The sequence below is a fragment of the Arachis ipaensis genome, chromosome B02, assembly GCF_000816755.2.
Source record: "Arachis ipaensis cultivar K30076 chromosome B02, Araip1.1, whole genome shotgun sequence".
In the NCBI taxonomy this organism is placed as follows: domain Eukaryota; kingdom Viridiplantae; phylum Streptophyta; class Magnoliopsida; order Fabales; family Fabaceae; genus Arachis; species Arachis ipaensis.
In genome coordinates this window covers 69171139-69191522 of record NC_029786.2, presented here as the reverse complement: position 1 = coordinate 69191522, position 20384 = coordinate 69171139, and the positions used below count along the sequence as shown (strand labels likewise).

The 20384-nt window shown below is 35.0% G+C and overlaps 1 long non-coding RNA gene and 1 other non-coding gene across 2 annotated transcripts; both read left to right on the top strand.

The window, feature by feature from the left end:
- Positions 8527-19836, top strand: LOC110267791. The gene is made up of 3 exons (XR_002355704.1): positions 8527-8632; positions 8714-8823; positions 19808-19836. It is a non-coding gene; the product is annotated as an uncharacterized LOC110267791 (long non-coding RNA).
- On the top strand, positions 11026-11099 carry TRNAN-GUU. The gene has a single exon. It is a non-coding gene; the product is annotated as a tRNA-Asn (tRNA).

Here is a 20384-nt window from a genome sequence, read left to right as displayed (position 1 = left end):
TATAGAGATCCACTTCTGGGGCCCACTTGGTGTGTGCTGGGGCTGAGACTTAAGCAATTCACGTGCATAAGGCCATTTTGGCCGTTCAACGCCAGGTTTGGATCCATTTCTAGCCTTGAACTCCAACTTTTAATCCTTTTCTGGCGCTGGACGCCAGAATTGGGCAGAGAACTGGCGTTGAACGCCAGTTTACATCGTCTATCCTTGAGCAAAGTATGGACTATTATATATTGCTGGAAAGCTCTGGATTTCTACTTTCCAACGCAATTGGAAGCACGCCATTTCGAGTTTTGTATCTCCAGAAAATCCACTTTGAGTGCAGGGAGGTCAGAATCCAACAGCATCAGCAGTCCTTTTTCAGCCTGAATCGGATTTTTGCTCAGCTCCCTCAATTTTAGCCAGAAAAAATACCTGAAATTACAGAAAAACACACAACTCATAGTAAAGTCCAGAAGTATGAATTTTTCCTAAAAACTAATGAAAATAAACTAAAAACTAACTAAAACATACTAAAAACTATATGAAATTAACCCCAAAAAGCGTATAAAATATCCGCTCATCAGAAAGCCACCACTTATATCATAGGAGGTGTCCTGAGTACTGACAGCTGAAACTTGCATTCTACTTAAGTGTTGTGTAATAGCACTGATTTACTGACCTTATTTTGGGCAAGAATAACATCCAGTGTATCTAACTCCATGACTCCCTTCTTCACAGAGGTCCTCTCAAAAGAGTATAAATACTGGTTGTTAGCAACCATCTCAATTAACTCCATGGCCTCATCAGAGGTCTTCTTCATGTAGAGTGATCCTCCTGCAGAATTATCTAAAGACATCCTTCCGGTCTTAGAGACTCCATCATAGAATATCTGCACTTGGATCCAGTCTGAGAACATATCAGGAGGACACTTCCTGAGCATCTGCTTGTACCTTTCTCAGGGTTCATAGAGAGATTCATCCTCTCTCTGCCGAAAGGTCTGAGCATCCATCCTCAGCTTAATCAGCTTCTGAGGAGCAAAGAACATGGTCAGAAACCTAGTGATCACCTTATTCCAAGTGTCCAATCTCTCCTTGGGCTGAGTATCATGCCACTGTTTTGTTCTATCCCTCACAGCAAATGGGAAGAGAAGTAGCTTGTAGACACTGGGATTCACTCCCTTCGTCTTCACAGTATCAAAGATTTACAGGAAATTAGATATGAACAGGTTGAGATCTTCCTGCGGGAGACTGTGAAAGTGGCAGTTTTGCTGCACTAGAGAGATCAACTGAGGCTTCAGCTTAAAGTTGTTTGTAGCAACAGGAGATACAACAATGCTATTCCCATAGAATTCTCGGCTAGGGGTAGTGTAAGAGCCAGGAGTCCTCCTAGGTTGCCCATTTGCATTCAGACTAATAACATTGGCATTGATTACATTGTTGTTAGGGTTGCCCTCCATAGTGAACTCTTCAGCTTCTTTCTGAGAGTTCTCCCTGAGACTTTCAGCAGCTCTGTAAGCCCTAGCTTGTTGTAAGAGTTTTCTTGCAGTTCTCTCAATCTCAGAGTCAAAGTCAAAAAGGGGTTCTTTGTCCCTGTTCCTACTCATAAACAGACAAAAAACAAAGAAAAATAGAAATCTCTATGTTAGAGTGCAGAGAATTTCCAGTGATGTATTCTATGTAAAAAAATAAAATAAACCAAACAATTAACATTAAAATTTAGAAAATCAACAAGAAAATGATCACCAAATTCAAAATTAACTAAAGAGAAAATTAATCAGGAAAAATAAAAAAAAACTACTGAAAAGGGGACACAAAACTTAATTTCAAAAAGTAAGAAAAAAAATTTAAATAAAATTAAGCTAAACTTTTGAAACTTAAAGAACACAGAAAAATAAAAACTAAAAGCTAAAAACAGCTAATCTAAGCAATCAAACAATGGTTAGTTGTCAACCACAGTCAATTCCCGACAATGGCACTAAAAATTTGGTGCGGTATTTTAAAACCACAAACTAACCAACAAGTGCATCGGATCGTACCAAGTAATACCTTAAGTGAGTGAGGGTCGATCCCACGAGGATTGATGGACTGAGCAATAATGGTCGAATGATTCCTTAGTCAGGCAAGTAGAAAGTGATGTTTTGAGGGTTCAAAAAGCATTGAATAGTAGTTCAGAACGTAGAAAACGCAACAGTGATAATGGTGTGAAATATATGAGAGAAAACAGTTAAGGTATCAGAGATGTTTTCTTACCAACTATTTTAATCATGCAAGATTCATTTTATGGGAAACTATCAGTGACTAAACCCTAATATCTTAGTGATTTAGTCTCGTCTAACCTAGTTAACCGCCAAAGTCTTGGTCACTTAATTTCGATGAGAGGGTTATGTTCAATTCTAGTTTATGGCCACAAAAACTCTAATTACCCAAACCTAAAAGGATTATATGTCACGCATCCCGATTAATTCAAGTAATTAACGATTTAGGAGGAATTTACTTTCAAGCTGTTGTTTAGGTGAGATATCTCTTCCAAGAATCACAAGAATGTATATAGAATAAAGGTTATTGTTCCGATCTACCCAGATTCATAAAATAGAGAACGAAAACAATCCTTGAAACTGAATCAATACATTAATTAAAATAGAATAGCAATAGTCTTAATCAATAGAAATAAATAGAGCTCCTAACCTTAACCAAGGAAGTTTAGTGGCTCATGCTTCAGAGAGAAAACTAGGGTTTAGAAAATGTGAAAGTGCGGAAGTGAGAAGATCCCCCTCGAAGGGTGAATCCTTTTATATCTAATCTAATTTGATTTGAAACTAAAATAAAATAATAAATTCTAAAACTAAAAGATTTTTTGTAAATAAAAGATAACTAAAATAAGATAATAAAAAAAAACAATTAAGAACTAAGTCCAACTAAAGATGCTCCATGAGTGAAGTGTGATCTAGATTGCCTGGCGTTAAACTCCAGTTGTAGCATTTAGCGCCCTTGAGGACAGAAACTCCTCTGATGTCGCTGAGTTGCTGGCGCTAAATGCCAGCTTGGTGTTTACCGCCCTAGTGGGCAGCTCCATTTCTTCTCTTTCTTGCACAAAACTCTTCCAAACTGATCCGAATTTTATCTGAAATAATTAAAACACGAAAACAACTCAAAGTAGCATTCAAAGAGGATTTTAACACTAAAATGTACTTAAACTCAATAAATTCTAACTTAAAATAAACAGAAAATAAGAGAAAGATGCTCATGCATCACCAACCCAAGTCAAGAATGCAAAAATCTACTCTAAAACTAAAGGAGGCATTTTATCAAACACCTAAAGTGCATAATCAATAAGTTTTATAAATTGCAAGAATTAGTAAAATCTACAACAACCAAATACAAGAAAGGAATAACATCAACTCAATTAAGCATGAATGAAACATCAACCATCAAATTACATTAAGAGAAAATGAGAATTCATTAAGAGTTTATGAACAAAAAAAATAATATAAACAAAGAAAAAACTAACAAGAAAGTGTTGATGAACTAAGGTAGTAGAACAAGAAAATATAATTAAAACTAAGCTAAAACAAGATTAAAAACTAAAATAAAAAGAATTAAAATAAAAACTCCCAGAACTCTAGAGAAGAGTTGGAGCTTTTCTCTCTAAAATTCACTAAAACTTCATAATAAAACTAAAACTAAAACTAAAACTACCTACTACAAATTACATTGCATTTTTTTTCTTAAATACTTCTGGGTTTTGGGCCTTTTTTGTGGCCCAAAAATAAGGATGCATGTGTTTCATTAAACAAAACGCATGGGCCCGTCTTGCACACATAGAAAAAGCTTGCGCACGCGAGAATCTCGCGTATGCGAGGAAATGTGGCTTGCACGAGCAAGTCGCTCCAGCGAACTATCTCCCGAATCGCTTCCCAAATTTGTTTTTTTTGTTCCATTTTGTTCGATCCTTTGAAGCCATTAAAGTACCTTAACCTTAAAACACTTAAACAAAATTGATCACAGCATCGAATGGCATAAAAAAGAATTAAATTTGATAAATAGGACAGGCATGCATCATATGCATTTGTATGCTTTGCTCGAGTTTGAACTTGTTTTGGTTTGCCTAATTGTTAAACTGTTCGTAACTGCTACTTGGACTATTTGCTGTAACTGCTGCCTACTTGTGCTTTTCCTTATCTGCCTTGCCTGTGTTTGTGTTTTTCCCTCGTCTTTGTTATTACAAATTTGTAAGAGGGGTAGGAGTTGTATGTTTTATATGTATATTATATTATGAGTTATTATGTAAGGAGTTTTGTATATGAATTTATGCCTGCTTGTATTTTTGCTAAGATAAAGTATTTATTTCCGGTTTCGAAGAAATCAGCGATACAGTGTCGAGTCACAGGCTCCTATTTTAGTATTTAGTATGTAAAGTAGTCGTAATACTTCTTACTATCAGAGTGGCGCAGCCGGAAGCGTGACTTCTGATAGTGAGGGTGTTACATTATGGTATCAGAGCGGTCTTTCCTGTAGAGCTTGAGAAATGGACCGATTATGCTTCAATTGCATACTCTGAGAGTCTGTCATGTTGTAGGTCTTGTTTGAATAACGAGAATTAGAACTTTATGCACATGACGGTCTATTGATTAATGCCATTAGTCTTGCATTGCATAATTCCTGGTATTAAGTTTGGCCGGTTTAACACTAGTGAATTATGTATATGTAGGCATTAATGGGTTATCATAGACGATATGCGAGTCATAGATAATGCGAATTGCGGGTTTTGGGAACGTTAGGAGTTAATTCTTGAGGTTACTCGGTTAGGTGTCTTGAACTCTGCGAATATCACGTATCTTATTCCTGCTTGGTATGTTCTAAGTTTCTTGTCTGCGATACTTTCTTGGAAAGTGAACGGATTATCTTTCAATCCTACTCTCTTGTTCACGTATGCTTTTTGTTTGATCCTAACTACATATGCCTGTTTAAAACTCTCGGTGTATTTACCTTCTTTATTTAGGTACTTCTTTTTGAATCATGTATTTTTTGATATACATTTAAATCTGTTTTGATGCCGGACACTTTTTTAAGTTCATATTTTGAGTCCTTTCTAAATAAATTGTAATTTAGTTTTCCTCTTATTTGATAATAATTACAGCCATTCTTTAAATCTTAACAAAACCGTTTCTAATTTGAAATATACAATCGCTTTTAATTTGATATGTACTTCTTTATATAAATGTTGAAAGTTCCTTATACAGTTTAAAACTAGTTGTTTCCAATATCTCGCCTGTTTCTTCACTGATTTATGGAAATGTATATATACTTCAAATACAATTTGATTTTCTAACAATTTTATTATACCTTTTACGAATATCCTTATTTGACTATATATTTAGATATTTTTCAAAGAAAGCTTTTATCTCTTTCCAGTTGGTTTTGTTTGGTAAGCTTCACCTAATTTATTTTTATTCGAATTTGGTTTAGCATACTATATTATTTATGCAATTATTGTTCTTACAAAAAAAAATGTTGGACTCATGTCTTTATTCTTATGAATGGACCAATTTCTTTCTTAAACTTTTTATTTTTGTGGATGTCATATTTAATTCTGTTTTTAACTACTCTTTTATTTTTTTAACGTTACCATTAGTCTTAGTTTTCCATTTCTTGTGAAACTCATTCTCATCCGAGTCAACTTTAATTTGTTTCCATCTAATGCACCATTTGTTCTTTTATTTGTCTTTCTTTAATCAAAGGTTCTTTTTTGAGAATTTTCTATTGATTGAGTTGTCTTCCTGGCGCGTTTTGTATTCCTTTAGACTAATTGAAAACTCATTTGATAATCCATACCCAGTGAGTTCTTGTTTGGATTCCCTTAATTTAAAGATCCTTTCTTCCATGGGCTGATTTCGTTTTAAGCACATCGTGATCTTCTTAAATGATACTTGCGAGGGTGTTATTTCAAGTATACTTTCAGAATTTTGTTTTGAACCACTTTTGAAAAGGTTTTGAATTCTTTTGAAGAAATTTAAGTTTTGAATCAACTTTTTAAGTTGTTAAGTTTTTTCTTAAGCTTTTCGTTTCTATGAGTGACATGCTTTTATGAATCCTAATTGAAATCCTTCAATTTAAGTTTCTTTCTTAAAATGAGTTAGTTTCCTTTTTAGCACATCTTAACATTATTGAACATCCTTATAAAGTTGTGACTTCAAGTATATTATTGAAGTTTTGATTTAAACCTTTTTAAACAAGTTTCAATTTATTTTTATGCAAAGTTGTCCCTGACTAGAATTGCTTTACTTGAGCAGTGCCTCTCTTTGGTGTGATTTGAACTTGTTTTGGGGCGATACATCTATTGAAGTTTTAATAAAATCGCTTTCAATTTAACTTACAGTCCTTTACCTTATACTCTGAAAATTTCTATGTGATTTAAACATGTCTGATTGTAATACATCATCTTTTCTTTTATGAGTAAAACTTTATCTCAGATTTTCTTCCAACAAGATTATAGTTTTCATACATGCTTAAAAAAGAAGAGAAAATACAATTTTGCTCTTAGCCAAATTAATCTTTCCATTTACAAAGTTTGTGTAATCTATTTCCACTTGAATTTATATTGAAATAATGTTCGGATGAGTTGCTCAATGAAGTACGGTTAAGAAATGGTGGAGATAAATTATGTTGAAGTTTGAATAATTGAATCCCTAAAGTTGAAATAAGATCAGTATGTGGACGTTAAGCACATCATTTTAACCCCAGCTTGTGTTATAACCTTTTGCCGCATTGCTTTACCATCACATGTTTGAAACATATCATCTTGTACATCAAGCCTATCTTGTAACTTCTGTTTCGCATCACACTTATATCCTTTATAATTTTGTGCCATACGAAAATTCTGGTATTTGAAACTATATGAATATATATACTGAGAACTTTTTACCTTTTCTTTAAATAAGTTCAAGAGTGAAGTAATATGAAATCTCTTTTATTTTGTATCAATTTTCGAGGACGAAAATTTTATAAGGTGGGTAGGATGTAAGACCCAATTGAACATCCTTATAAAGTTGTGACTTCAAGTATATTATTGAGGTTTTGTTTTAAACCTTTTTAAACAAGTTTCGATTTATTTTTATGCAAAGTTGTCCCTGACTAGAATTGCTTTACTTGAGCAGTGCCTCTCTTTGGTGTGATTTGAACTTGTTTTGGGGTGATACATCTATTGAAGTTTTAATAAAATCGCTTTCAATTTAGCTTACAGTCCTTTACCTTATACTCTGAAAATTTCTATGTGATTTAAACATGTCTGATTGTAATACATCATCTTTTCTTTTATGAGTAAAACTTTATCTCAGATTTTCTTCCAACAAGATTATAGTTTTCATACATGCTTAAAAAAGAAGAGAAAATACAATTTAGCTCTTAGCCAAATTAATCTTTCCATTTACAAAGTTTGTGTAATCTATTTCCACTTGAATTTATATTGAAATAATGCCACATTTACATTTTTATTACTCTTTTGAAGGATGTTTGTTACCCATTTTCTCTTTTAGAACATGAATGATTTTCCCTTAAGTTTCCATTCTTTATGAACAATGCATTTGAAAATATTTTTAACCATACTCTTAAGTTCTATAAACTTTGTCTTTGGTTTGGATATACTTCTTCTGCAAACCTCATATTTACTTGACTCGGCTTGAATTTGTTTCAAAATGCTGCATTGTCTTTTATCTTATTGGTCTTATCAAATTCCTTCGATTCAAGAGTTACCCTTAAAGATATTAGTTGACTCTCTTTCCAGCATTCTTTATTACTTGTTCATCCTTGTCTACTTGTGATTTCAGCAATTCTTTCAAATTTTCACGAACACGGTCCTTGTCACTTTTCTTCCTTTTCTATGGTCTACTATCCTTCTGAGTATACTCGAAATTAGTTTTGGCATTTTGTGCGACCATTAGACTTAGTAAACGACACATTAGTCCTTTAGGACACGTTTGGTGAATGCAAAAGGTAAAACTCATAAGTGTACGACATCACAGGGAGTTGTGAAACCTTGTTTTACGTGAAAGAGTTTTGTTGATGTGGGACTTATAACCAGTAGTAAGGATTGCAAAGTGTTTAACAAAGTTGAGAACTTTCGGATGAGTTGCTCAATGAAGTACGGTTAAGAAATGGTGGAGATAAATTATGTTGAAGTTTGAATAATTGAATCCCTAAAGTTGAAATAAGATCAGTATGTGGACGTTAAGCACATCATTTTAACCCCAGCTTGTGTTATAACCTTTTGCCGCATTGCTTTACCATCACATGTTTGAAACATATCATCTTGTACATCAAGCCTATCTTGTAACTTCTGTTTCGCATCACACTTATATCCTTTATAACTTTATGCCATACGAAAGAAGTCCGTCGCCGTTGCTGCAGCTGTCAGCGCCGTCGTCCATGGGGGAGGCAGAGGAGAGAGATCTGGGAGGAAGGGAGGATCGGGACCTGTCCAGCCACCGCGCACAGTTGCCGCTCCTATCGCCGGCCATCCTCATCAAATCTGCTGCCTCCGAAGCTTCTGGCCGCGACTTCTGACCGCGCCTCTGCTGCCGGAGAGCGCTGCTGCCACCGAAAACCGCCTTTGAAGCCTGTGTATGTTGGAAACTGCCGCCGGAACCCCTGTCTTCTTGGTAAGCACTTTGTTTCTGAAACTTCTTGAAATCAATGTTCCGTTGCAATCTGTTGGAGATTTTGAGATGCTGGTACCGCAGGTTTGGGTTCTGGTATTTGCGCGTCGAAATTAAGGTTGTTATTGAACCACCGGAGCTTCGGGGAGTGCCGGAGCTGCCGCCTGATCGGTTCAGAGGGTCACTGCTGCTTTGTTTCTCTTGGTGAGGTTATTTGATTCTATTTCAATTTATCGTAAATGTTCCATTACTAATTTCGTTCTGTTCCACTCAATATCAATTTCGCTTTAAATTCCAATTTATGTCAGAAAAGTGTTGTTGCCGCGATTCTTGATGCCGCTGTTGATATTGTCTGAAAATAAACAAGGTTGCTGCTGCTGCTGTAAAATTGAAAATAAACAAAAGAGGAATTGATGAATCTAACTACTGAGCTTTGACTAAATTGAGGTAGGGATTTTTCTTAAAATCTAATTTACATTACAGAGTTGTGATAAATAGATATTGATGCAAAAAGATATATTTATGTGATTAGATTTGTCTTGTGGATGTAATGGATTGTTGGACTGGATTATTGGGTGCTTGATTGCTTGAGTGAAGTACGGTTGTTGATAAAAAATGGATTTGGAAAGTTATTTACTTGATTATTATGAAAAGTGGTTTTTCTTAGTTTGAAATTAAACCGGTTTGATTTTGAGTCGGTCTGATTTTATAAATAATTTAATACTTGAGCTGGTTTGACTTTATAAAGGGTTTCATTATTGGAATTGGTCTGATTTGAAAATAATTTGATAATGGAATTGGTTGAATTTTGGAAAGTGTTGAGATTTGGAAATGGTTGAGAAAGGATTTGAGAAATGTTTGGATGGGACCCGAAAAGGGTGGCAGTGTCCGAGTTTTAAAGGAAATGCTGTCGAAATTTTATAAAATTGGAAGTTTTATTTGAAGTAGTTAAATAAAAAGATTTGTTTTTTTAAACGTTCTATGCTTCAAGATTGATTTATTTATCAAAAAAAGAATTATGTTTTGAATTAGGACTGTTAATAAATGGGATGGAAAGAAGGATGATGAGAATTGATGAGGATTTTCCTTGAAATATGGTTTTTGAATGAAGTTGGAAATGAGATTTGGATTGATGAATGATTATGATGTTAAGAATGTTGAGATAAGATCTTTGAATTATTTATATGGCTTATGAATTTGAAATATCTGAGATACGAGGTTCCCTGGATTAAGTACCGTGGCTTGCCACCACGTGTACCAGGTTGAAAACTCGATACTCTGTTGACCCTACGATGTAAGTGTGTGACCGGGCACTATATAAATTCCCGGGAATGTTACCCCCATTGAGTAATATTGATTATTTGAGAAAAAGCTATGCATAGACTCTTGGGGATGCACGTCGGGGGACAGTCTAAGTACAATTCAGACTTGTCGGGTTGGCTGGATAACCGACAGATGAGCCTCATCAGCCATAGGACAGGCATGCATCATATGCATTTGTATGCTTTGCTCGAGTTTGAACTTGTTTTGGTTTGCCTAATTGTTAAACTGTTCGTAACTGCTACTTGGACTATTTGCTGTAACTGCTGCCTACTTGTGCTTTCCTTATCTGCCTTGCCTGTGTTTGTCCTAGCGTGCTACATTTGAGATTGAACTTTGGCGCTGAATTAATGATTGTGTTGTTTGATTGCGTGGTTGAACATAAATAGAAATTAGAGTTCTACTTTTGATTTTTTTGATGAAATCAAGATATGGTCAAATAAGGTTAGATAAATCTCTTTTTTGTTATATTAAAAAATTAGATAAAAGATACAGTGATTATTTTCTGTTCAATTTTAATCTATCTATTTTATTTTATTATTTTTCATTCAATATCAATCCTTGTCTTTTTTGTTATCTTTTTATTTTTTTATCGGTATATCTGTTTTTCTTTACGAATTCTAAAATTAGAGAAAAGAGCTTTTTCATTATCATCACGTTGTCAAACCTCCAAAATTCTCTACCATCAATAAAAAAAGGGAGCAATAACAAAAAAAAGAATAAAACTAGAAAAAGAGAGAACAAAACAAATAATATATAACAAAAAAGAAAAAAAAAAAAGAAAAAAATCACGGTGAGAGATAAATGAACAACGATAATGAAAAGAAACGATTGTGGAAATAACGATAATTTTATAAACGATGTTTTAAATATTCTTAGATAAAAATTTTAATTTACTTTTAATCTAGAACTAGAATTTAACTAATTGAAAAAGTTATATAATTAAAATATAAAAATTTGAAACTTGTAGTCATTTTAAAATACGTCACCTACATTTTGGAGGGCAGCAAAAAAGTGAAGGTAATAATATAGGAAAGATAGATGTTATAAAGTCCTAAAATCAAATTTAAATGTAAGCTGGAATAGCTCAGTTGGTTAGAGCGTGTGGCTGTTAACCACAAGGTCGGAGGTTCAAGCCCTCCTTCTAGCGTTTAATCATTTTTTTTATTTGTTTCATCCCCATGCATATCATATATAGACAGTGTCTTTTATTACTCTGTTTTTTTTATTATTATTTAACCAGATGTACATCGGATCATTAATTTTAAAATTTTTTCGTTTTCATTCATCGACTAGCAAATTATGATGTAATGTTTTAAGAATAGGCAAACTTTATTAATTATATATGAATTTAAATCCGATGCAGTATATATAAATATTAAAATTTTATACAATTTACCTTTATTATATAACTAAAAATTTTTACTTTTGCATATACATTTTGTCTTTTATTCCTCTTTTCCAATTAAGCATATGTAAATGGGATCATTAGTTCCGCAGCTACTAAATTCTCAAAGTGGTTGTGCACTAAAATCGTCTCTAAAATTTTAATTGTATCAATTACGTCTCTAGAATTGAAAAATTGTATTATATTAGTCTCAAATCCATTTTTCATTAACGTATTGACGTGGCTTGATGACATGGATTTTTTGTAACACGTATCATCTCATAGTTTGACCATGTATAATGGTGTGATGACGTGTCAGTCATCAAATTTGTCATTTTTTCGTTATTTTTTTTTTCTAATACACGTCTTTCCTTCACACTTTGATTATTACATATTTTGGCTCATTTTTTTAAATATAAAAAGCATGTGTGTTTTTGTGTTGTTATGGAGGATGTGGGGGCTAAACATAGATGTGGGACAGCTTTTTCTAAAACAAGGGATGAAGAAATTGGACCATCCGATTTTTTTGGAAAAAAATTAAACTCACTAATCGGACGGTCCGATTTGTGTAAGAGGGAAAATTTGAATTTTGGCGAAGAAAATCGGACTGTTTGGTGCGCGAAATTGAACTCGCACAACTTCACCGGCAAGTGCACTGGGTTGTCCAAGTAATACCTCAGGTGAGTGAGGATTGATCCCACAAAGATTGTTGGATTGAGCAAGCAATGGTTATCCTGCACTTCTTAGTCAGGCAAAACAGAAAAGAAGTTGTTGTTATAGGGGAATAAAACAAAACAATAAAAAAAGCAATAAAGGATTGGTGTAGAAACAGTAATGAGAAAACAGTTAAAGCCTCGGAGATATTTATCCTTCAGAATTAATATTTCTCACTAACCATTTTAACAATGACTGACTCATTCTATGGCAAACTGTAAGTAATTAAATCTTGTCCTCTCAGCGAATTAATTTCCTCCGATCCTACTCAAAACGCCACAGACAATGTCGGATCTTTCGGATTAGAGGATGAAGTTCAGAAAGCTAGTAGTGCCACAGAAACCTCAATTACCCATAACTAACGAGATTATATGTCACATATCTCAATTAGCCCAGATAACTTGTTGGTTTAGGAGGAGTATTTTCAAACTATAGCTCAAGTGACTTTTTCCCAATATCACAAGAACCCATGTAGAGAAAGGGACATACCCAATCTTATTTTGATGAAGAACGAAAACACACTTTAGAATTAAATCAAACATATATTAAAATAGAATAGTAAATATCAATCCATAGAGATAAACAGAGCTCCTAACCTTAACCTAGGAGGGTTAGTTGCTCATAATTTATAGAAAAAACAGAAAAGAAAGTGTAAAGTAATGTGTCTGATCCTCCCCTTTGGGGAGGCGTGATCCTTATAAGGAAGGAAGTCTCTTATTTATAGTAAAAATCTCTAACACTAAACCTAAAAGATATTGTTTTTAATTAAAAATTACAAAAAGAAAATAAAATAAGCTACGGAGTGCTAAAATCCACTTTGGGACCCACTTGGTGAGTGTTTGGACTGATGCTTGGCGTTCAACTTAGATTCTGGGCGTTGAACGCTGGTCCCAGCTCCCTGGCTGGCGTTGAACGCCAGTTTTGGGCGTTCAACACTGGGATTGCTCCTCTTTGGGCGTTGAACTCCATATGTGGATGTTCAACGCCAGTTTTGGGCAGTATTTCTGGAAGAGAAGTATAGACTATTATATATTGATAGAAACCTCTGAAAGTTAGCTTTCCAACGCCGTTGAGAACGTGCCAATTGGACCTCTGTAACTCAAGATATGCTCATTGAAATGCACGGAGGTCAGGATTTGACAACATCTGCTATCCTTTCTTCGGCTCTGAACAAGATTCTGCCAAATTTGCCCAAAAATCACCTAAAATCATAGAAAAAATACAAAAATTCAAAGTAGCATCCAAAAGATGAATTTCGCACTAAAACATAGTAAAATTTAATAAAATCTAACTAAAAAAATATAAAAACAACTAGAAAAAGTGTATAAGATATCCACTTATCACCGTTTGATTTCCATATAGAATTTTTTTTTTATTTCGCCAGAGTCAAATTGGACCGTCCGATTTGATTACTATAAGTGTTATTTGAATTTGTGAGTACAAATCGGTGGGTCCGATTTGATATATATGTATATGTATATATGTGTGTGTGAAACTCGTAGATGGGTTCTCAGATCTCCTCTCCTTGTTCTTTTCTTCTTGTTTTCTTCTTCTTCCCTCAGCTTACTCGTTCCCTTAGGTTCTTCTATTAGTTCGTATAAAGTAAAAAAAAAAATTGATAGTGAAGTTTATATTCATATGAGTGAGAAAAATGGATGATAGAGTTCTACTAAAAGTATATTATTTCGATTAGATTTTCTTACAAACATCTGAAGGAGTAAAATTTATTTGTGAAAATCCGTTAGATATTGTTATTCCATTCACAATCTCATTCGAAGAACTAAAAGGTGGGATTTGTGAGAAGATAGGTTCTGTAGTGTTAAGGAAAATATCATGTATTTTATACAGATATCCTATACCGGTATTTGGTGGATTTGTTCAATTTCAAACAAAATATGTAACTGATGAAGCGAGCATGCAAGAGATGTTTTCAATGTACATTGAAAGTCGCGCTCAGATATCGTTCATTGAGTTGTATATTGAGTTCGAACAATCTGAAACCAACCGAAATATTGAACGGGAAGATTACAATAGTGACAGTGAGGAAAAATTTGAAAGCAAATACGAAGTTGTTGGTCCAGACGGAGACGAAGATCAAAGTGACGGCACTATGGCTCCAAATGTGACTGACGTGGCAAATGCACTCGCAAACGAACATCCGCTTGAGGAGCCATTGATGAATCTATATTTTATGATAATTTTTGGTTGGAATTGAGTGGATTTCATCATATAAACCTGCATTTATTCTATTAAATAGCATGCTTTTAAGCTTTCCTCCTAAATTGTGCTTGATTGTGAAAACATGCTCTTTTGTGCCTAATTTAATCAATTTTATTCTATTTGCCTTCCATTCGATACCTTGATGTTGTTTGTGAGTGATTTCAGATGTATAAGTTAGGAATGGCTCGGTGAGAATGGAAGAGGAGTATGCAAGGAGGAGGAAACATGAAGAAATAAAGGAGAAGAACAAATTGATGTGTGCGTGCGCACAGCCCTTGTGCACATACACAGGTAGCAAATCAGAGCCAAGTATATGAGTGCACAGCATCTGGCGCATTGCACAAGCATCCAAAGAATCGCGAAGTGTGCGTGCGCACAACCCCTTGAGCGTACGCACAACCTGAGATTTCGGCGAAGTGTTCGTGCGCACACGTCTGTGCGTACGCACAGGTGCCCGCACATCCTTCATTAAAATTGCACGTGACTCGCGTTTTGAGGGGCTTGGAGGCCCAATTCTGATACCAAAAACTCATATTGGAGGGGGCAAACATGATAGAAGCATAGCATATCATTAGGGTAGTTTTTAGAATAGAGTAGGAGGCTTTAGTTTTAGTTTTTCTCTAAGTTTTCTCTCAACACCATTAGGGTTCATATTAGGGTTTTACATTTCAAGTGTCCTTTCTATTTTTGATCTTGGTTTGTGCTAGCCTCCATTGTAAGTATCTCTTAATTACTACTCTTTATAGTTACAATTTTGATACTCTTTCTTGTAATTAAAGTTATAGTGTTAATATATATACTTTTTGCAATTTTGATTTCTTGTTGATGATTTTGATGATTGATGATTGTTATATGTTTGGTTGAGTTGCTATTATTGAATTTGATCATTTGTTGCTCATAGTTTCAAGCATTTTCTCAATTTTTCCATGTTTAATGTTTATGCCCACCAAGTGTTTGTGGAAATGTCAATTTTGATTATGGGCTAAATTTCTACCTCTTGGCATGGGGAAAATGAGAAATTGGGTTCCTAGAGTTGGAATGTCCAACATTTAGTGATAATCCTTGGATTGTTAATTGTTCTTGTTTCTACCAACGCTAACTTGTTACTAAGGCAATTAGCAAGTGAGTTAGGATTTATGGATTAAGAACAACTATGCTCATTTGATCTACTCTCTGATGTGAGGGTTAACTAAGTGAGATTAATTCATTACAATTGTCATAGTTATGGTTCCAACAAGGAAAGGACCCTTAGCTCATCCCAAGCCAAGATTTCACTTATGCTTTGAATCACACACATACATACATACATCAATCACTTTCATATCTTACTTGTCCATATTACATAGTTAGTTCTTTAATTTCTTTATTTGTTCATTACTTGCAATTTTAAATGTTCTTTTATTCCTTTAATTGTTTATATCTTCATTGAAAATCTTGTTGCCTTCACAACCGAAATTACACACTCATTGATCACTAGTCCTTGGGAGACGACCCAGGAATTCAAACTCCCGGAATTTATATTGATTTTGAATAGTGACGTCTTTTGATTCCAAAATTTGGTCGGGAGTTGTTCGTCGGTTGGGAACTATACCATCGATGGAATCATAATCTTATGCGAAAATTCCTAACGGACACTGGGCTCCTACCAGCCATCTTTCATGCGAGCTTTGGATTTGAAAGCCATGCATGCTCCGGAGTTTCCGGAATATATGAATGCAGGTACGTAATTGCCTATATTCATACGAATGATTAGAATTTTGTAATAATTTATAATAATTTCCGGAAAATATACTTAATTAGCATTTGTTTATTTGTTTATTTAGTTAAATTTAAGATAATAATATTTTTAGTTAGTTATTGATTTAGATAAATGTTAATTAGTATTGTGTTTATTAATTATATTAAGACTGATGTAGTGAGTGTTGATTTACTTTTAATTTCACTTATTAAATATTTATGTATTAAATATTTATCGTATGGCTGTCGTCGTGGTAGAAATTTCTATTGTCGCAGATAGTGAATTTGCTGTGGGAATGGAATTCAGTTCTAGGGAAGCTGTTATTATGGCGATGAAAGATTGTACCATTCGAAGAGGTATAGACTACCGGTTGTATGAGTCAGAACCGTTGATATTTTATGCCAAGTGTACACAGTATGGGTCAGGTTGTGATTGGCTGATTAAGGTTAGCATGATCAGCAAAAAATATTGTTGGGTTGTAAGGAGGTATAATAGTAATCACACTTATACCAGAGCCACCATTTCTCAGGATCATTCGAAGCTGAATTCGAATACAATTACAGAAGCAATAAAGCCGTTGGTTGAGACTTGTAAGAACCGCGATTAATTAACCGTTTAATTAAATAATTAATATTGTCCAAAATCAGAGTAGCGCAGCAGAAGCTTATGGAATGCAATATCACATAATAATTGTGAGTAAAGGTCGTAGGACGATGACTAAACGTATCTTAGGTTTAAATACTTGAGGAGTTTAGTGAGTTAAGGTATGTAAGGACCTTTAAGAAGCTAAGTTTGATTGTGACTATAAGATTAGAATGAGTTGGGATAGGCTGTGAAGATGAGGGTAGGTGAATAAATTAGATTTGGGTGATAACTGACTGCAATTGTTGTGTCGGGAATATAGGGATTGCGATATTTGATCATGATGACTTTGGGCTTAGACTGAAATAAGAACTAATTTATTTGGAAGATAGATTTGGAAGGGCATTGAATTGAAATGCTAAATGTTGTATTGAGGTTGATCTAATGGAGTTAAGAGTGAGAAGGACAAGTACGATATAGGTTTGAATTCAGTTAAAATACGAAGTTATAATTAAGAATAGAAGATGTAAATAGGAATTTGAGCTGAAGTGGAGGAATGAAACGAGGAATGGTGAGAGATAAGTTTAAGTTAAGGGGACGTTTAATGAAGATGATAGGTAAACCAACTTTTGGGGACAAAATTTCTTATTTGGTGGGGAGAATGTAAGAACCGCGATTAATTAACCGTTTAATTAAATAATTAATATTGCCCAAAATAGGATCAAAAAATTTAGAATGTGAATTAGAGAATTTAAATATGATTTTTGGACTCAGTAGATTTTTCTGAGTTGGAAAATGTAATTTTCTGCAAAAACCGAGTAAAACTGCGAACCGACAGATGAACCGGTTGAACTGGTTTAAGTCTCTCTGGTACTGTGCAAGAATAATAAAAACAGTAGGAAATCTTAGAAAAATATTTAGAATTAAAAACTGGACACTAATTTTAAAGGTTTGGCCCAAAGTTAGGCCAAACGGGCTGAAAATGCTAACGGGTTAGACCGGGTCCAAGTTGGGCCCAAGCCCAACATATATAACACCCCGTTTAATGAACCTTTCAGCCACAAACACACAAACACAAGGGTTGAGTGGCTGAAGTGAAGAGGAGAAGAAGAGAGAAACGGTACTATTCATTCATCACTTCCGGTGGCCATATCTCGAGCTATAGTGCTCCGATTCACGTGCTGTCAGCGGCTACGCGAAACTCTCACCGAGCTCGTTAGTTCTATTTCACTTATGTAGGTAATACCTTGAAATTCCTTGCCCAGTTTTCTGCCCTTGTGAAATTCGAAAATTTAGTTTTGATTTTGGTTTTGAGTAAAATCTTGTGATTTTTGGTGTTTAGGTACACTCTAGCACTTGATTCCTATTGGGTTTTGACCCAATCCACATTTGGTAAGGTGAGTATGCTTGATCTCTTGTGGTTTTGTGTATATATGAAACTCTAGGTTTGATTTATGGAATTTGTGTAATTTCTAGCTTGAATTGGTGTTGTGTGGAAAATGTTGGTGACTTGAAAGTGGACTTGGTGGCTTGATTGAGTTGAGAGCTCGTGGAAGATTGGTGGAGGTCAATTTGATGATTTAGTGCATATTGGGAATTGGCCAAAGTATGGTTTTGGTTTTTTCTATGTAATATATAATATTTCTGGACACTTAGGCTAGTGACCCATACGATAGGATTGGATTAATTTGGTTGGTGAACTTGGTGAGTGATGATGTATGATGGATTGATGCCTTTGATGAATTGGATAAATAATGATGTTAATATTGGTAAATAGTGTTGAAAATTGATATTGTGAATGAATGAGATTTATTATGATGATTGGTAATGGTGGAATGATGATTGATTAAAGTGTTGGTTGAGAAATGATTATAGCATCATGTAAATGATAATTGGGATTGATGATTGTATAAGGTGAAGTGGTGAATTGAGATATAAAAAGGGTAAGATCTGATGTGTTTTGGAGTTTGGTGAGGTTTTGGTTTGGTTTTGGTTGGAAATTTGGAAGGTTGAGAACTTGTAAAATTTTTTTAAAAATGAGTTTTGGGCTAACTTTGACGGATCATATCTTGAGCTACGGTTTTTGAAATTTAATGATTTTTATATCAAAATAAAGATAATTCAATTTAAAATGGTATAAATTTTTTAGAAATCTGAATTTTAAAGAGAAAGATATCATCGTTGAAATTTGGTGTCTGAAATCTGAATTATGTGAATACTGCAGAATTTGTGGTTTTCTGGTTTGTGTGCGCACGCACAGCCTTGTGCGCATGCACACCATGTGAATTTTTGAAAATGTGCACACACACATCCTTGTGCGCACGCACACACGGAGATATGGCTACTGTTGAGAGAGCTAGCACACTCTGTGCGCACACACAACCAACAAAATTTTGCAAGCTATGCACACGCACAGCCATGTGCGCACGCACACGCTGGAAGGTGCATTCTGTTGAGGGCGTTCGCACGCATTGTGTGAACAAGCAGAATGGAAAGTTTTACTCCTGTGCGTATGCACACCTCTATGCTTACACACACTTCTTGAAAATTCTCCTGGGCGTGCGTACGTACACTGTCCTATTTTTCAATAAAAACCTTGTTTTTAACGGTTTCACCTTTCCGGCAAGCTTGTAAACCTCCGTGACACTTATCTTAGACTCTTTAGCTTATTTTTGGATGTCAAAACATAGAGAAGGTCATAGGTGGTTTAATTCGGTATTTCTGGTAAAGGGTTAGAGAACGGAGGCTAGGTTTTTGAAGTACTGAGGCTGGTTTTGGTTGAGTGAGAGGGCATGGTATGGGTGATTATTGATAATGAATTGTGAAAATGGTGAACTAATGAGTTCGGAATGAGTTGTGAAAGAGGTGAACTAATGAGATTGGAATGATGAATTGTGAAAGTAGTGATCTAATGAGCTCTGAATGAAATGATTTCGAAAACTACTGATGAAACATTTTAATGAGATTGTTGAGACTCTATGCGCCTGGCAGGGACAGCGGTTGGATCCCACCTGTCGAGGTCGCGGCGGCGGCGTAAGGGCGGTGGTTAGTCCTTCTTACGTTGAGATGTGAGGTCTGTAGCAGAGTATCCTGCTCGCATCCTTTCGGAATTACAAGAGTGTGCGCAGGCACTATATCCCGGGACCGTGGGCTGGGGCACGATATCCCTAGGGGGTACCCATTGTATACGTGACCGAAAGGCGACATCTCCATGGAGATGTGTCGGGTTGGCAGTTGAACCGACAATGTGATATTACAGCCAATAGGACAGGCATCTATCATGTGCATATTCTATCTGTCTGTTTGCTTTGTCGACTTGTATTGTTTGCTTAATTATATAACATGCCTAATTGCCTATTTGAATTACTTGATATACATGCTTATACTTGTATTTTACTTGCATTGTATTAATTGTGCTTTCTACTGAGATTGAGGAGGTTCGGAAGGCGGTGGCGATGGGATCGCATGGAGGATAGGTTGGTGAAGGCTGTGGGACAGCGGAGAGTTGTTAGTTTAGAAATCCACTAAGTTAGATTACCCCCTTTATTATATTTTGGTTTAAGTTATGTTATAATGTTTTAGTTATTCTTTAAGATGAATCTTGTGATGGATACGAAGTTCTAGGATTGCCTCTGGCGTCCTGGAGTCTTATATCTTACATCACTGGGCACTGTTACCATACTGAGAACCTCCGGTTCTTATTCCATACTTTGTTGTTGCTTTTACAGATGCAGGTCGCAACCCACCTCGGTGAGTTGCTTGATGGTGACAGAGCAGAGGACCTTTATCATGTT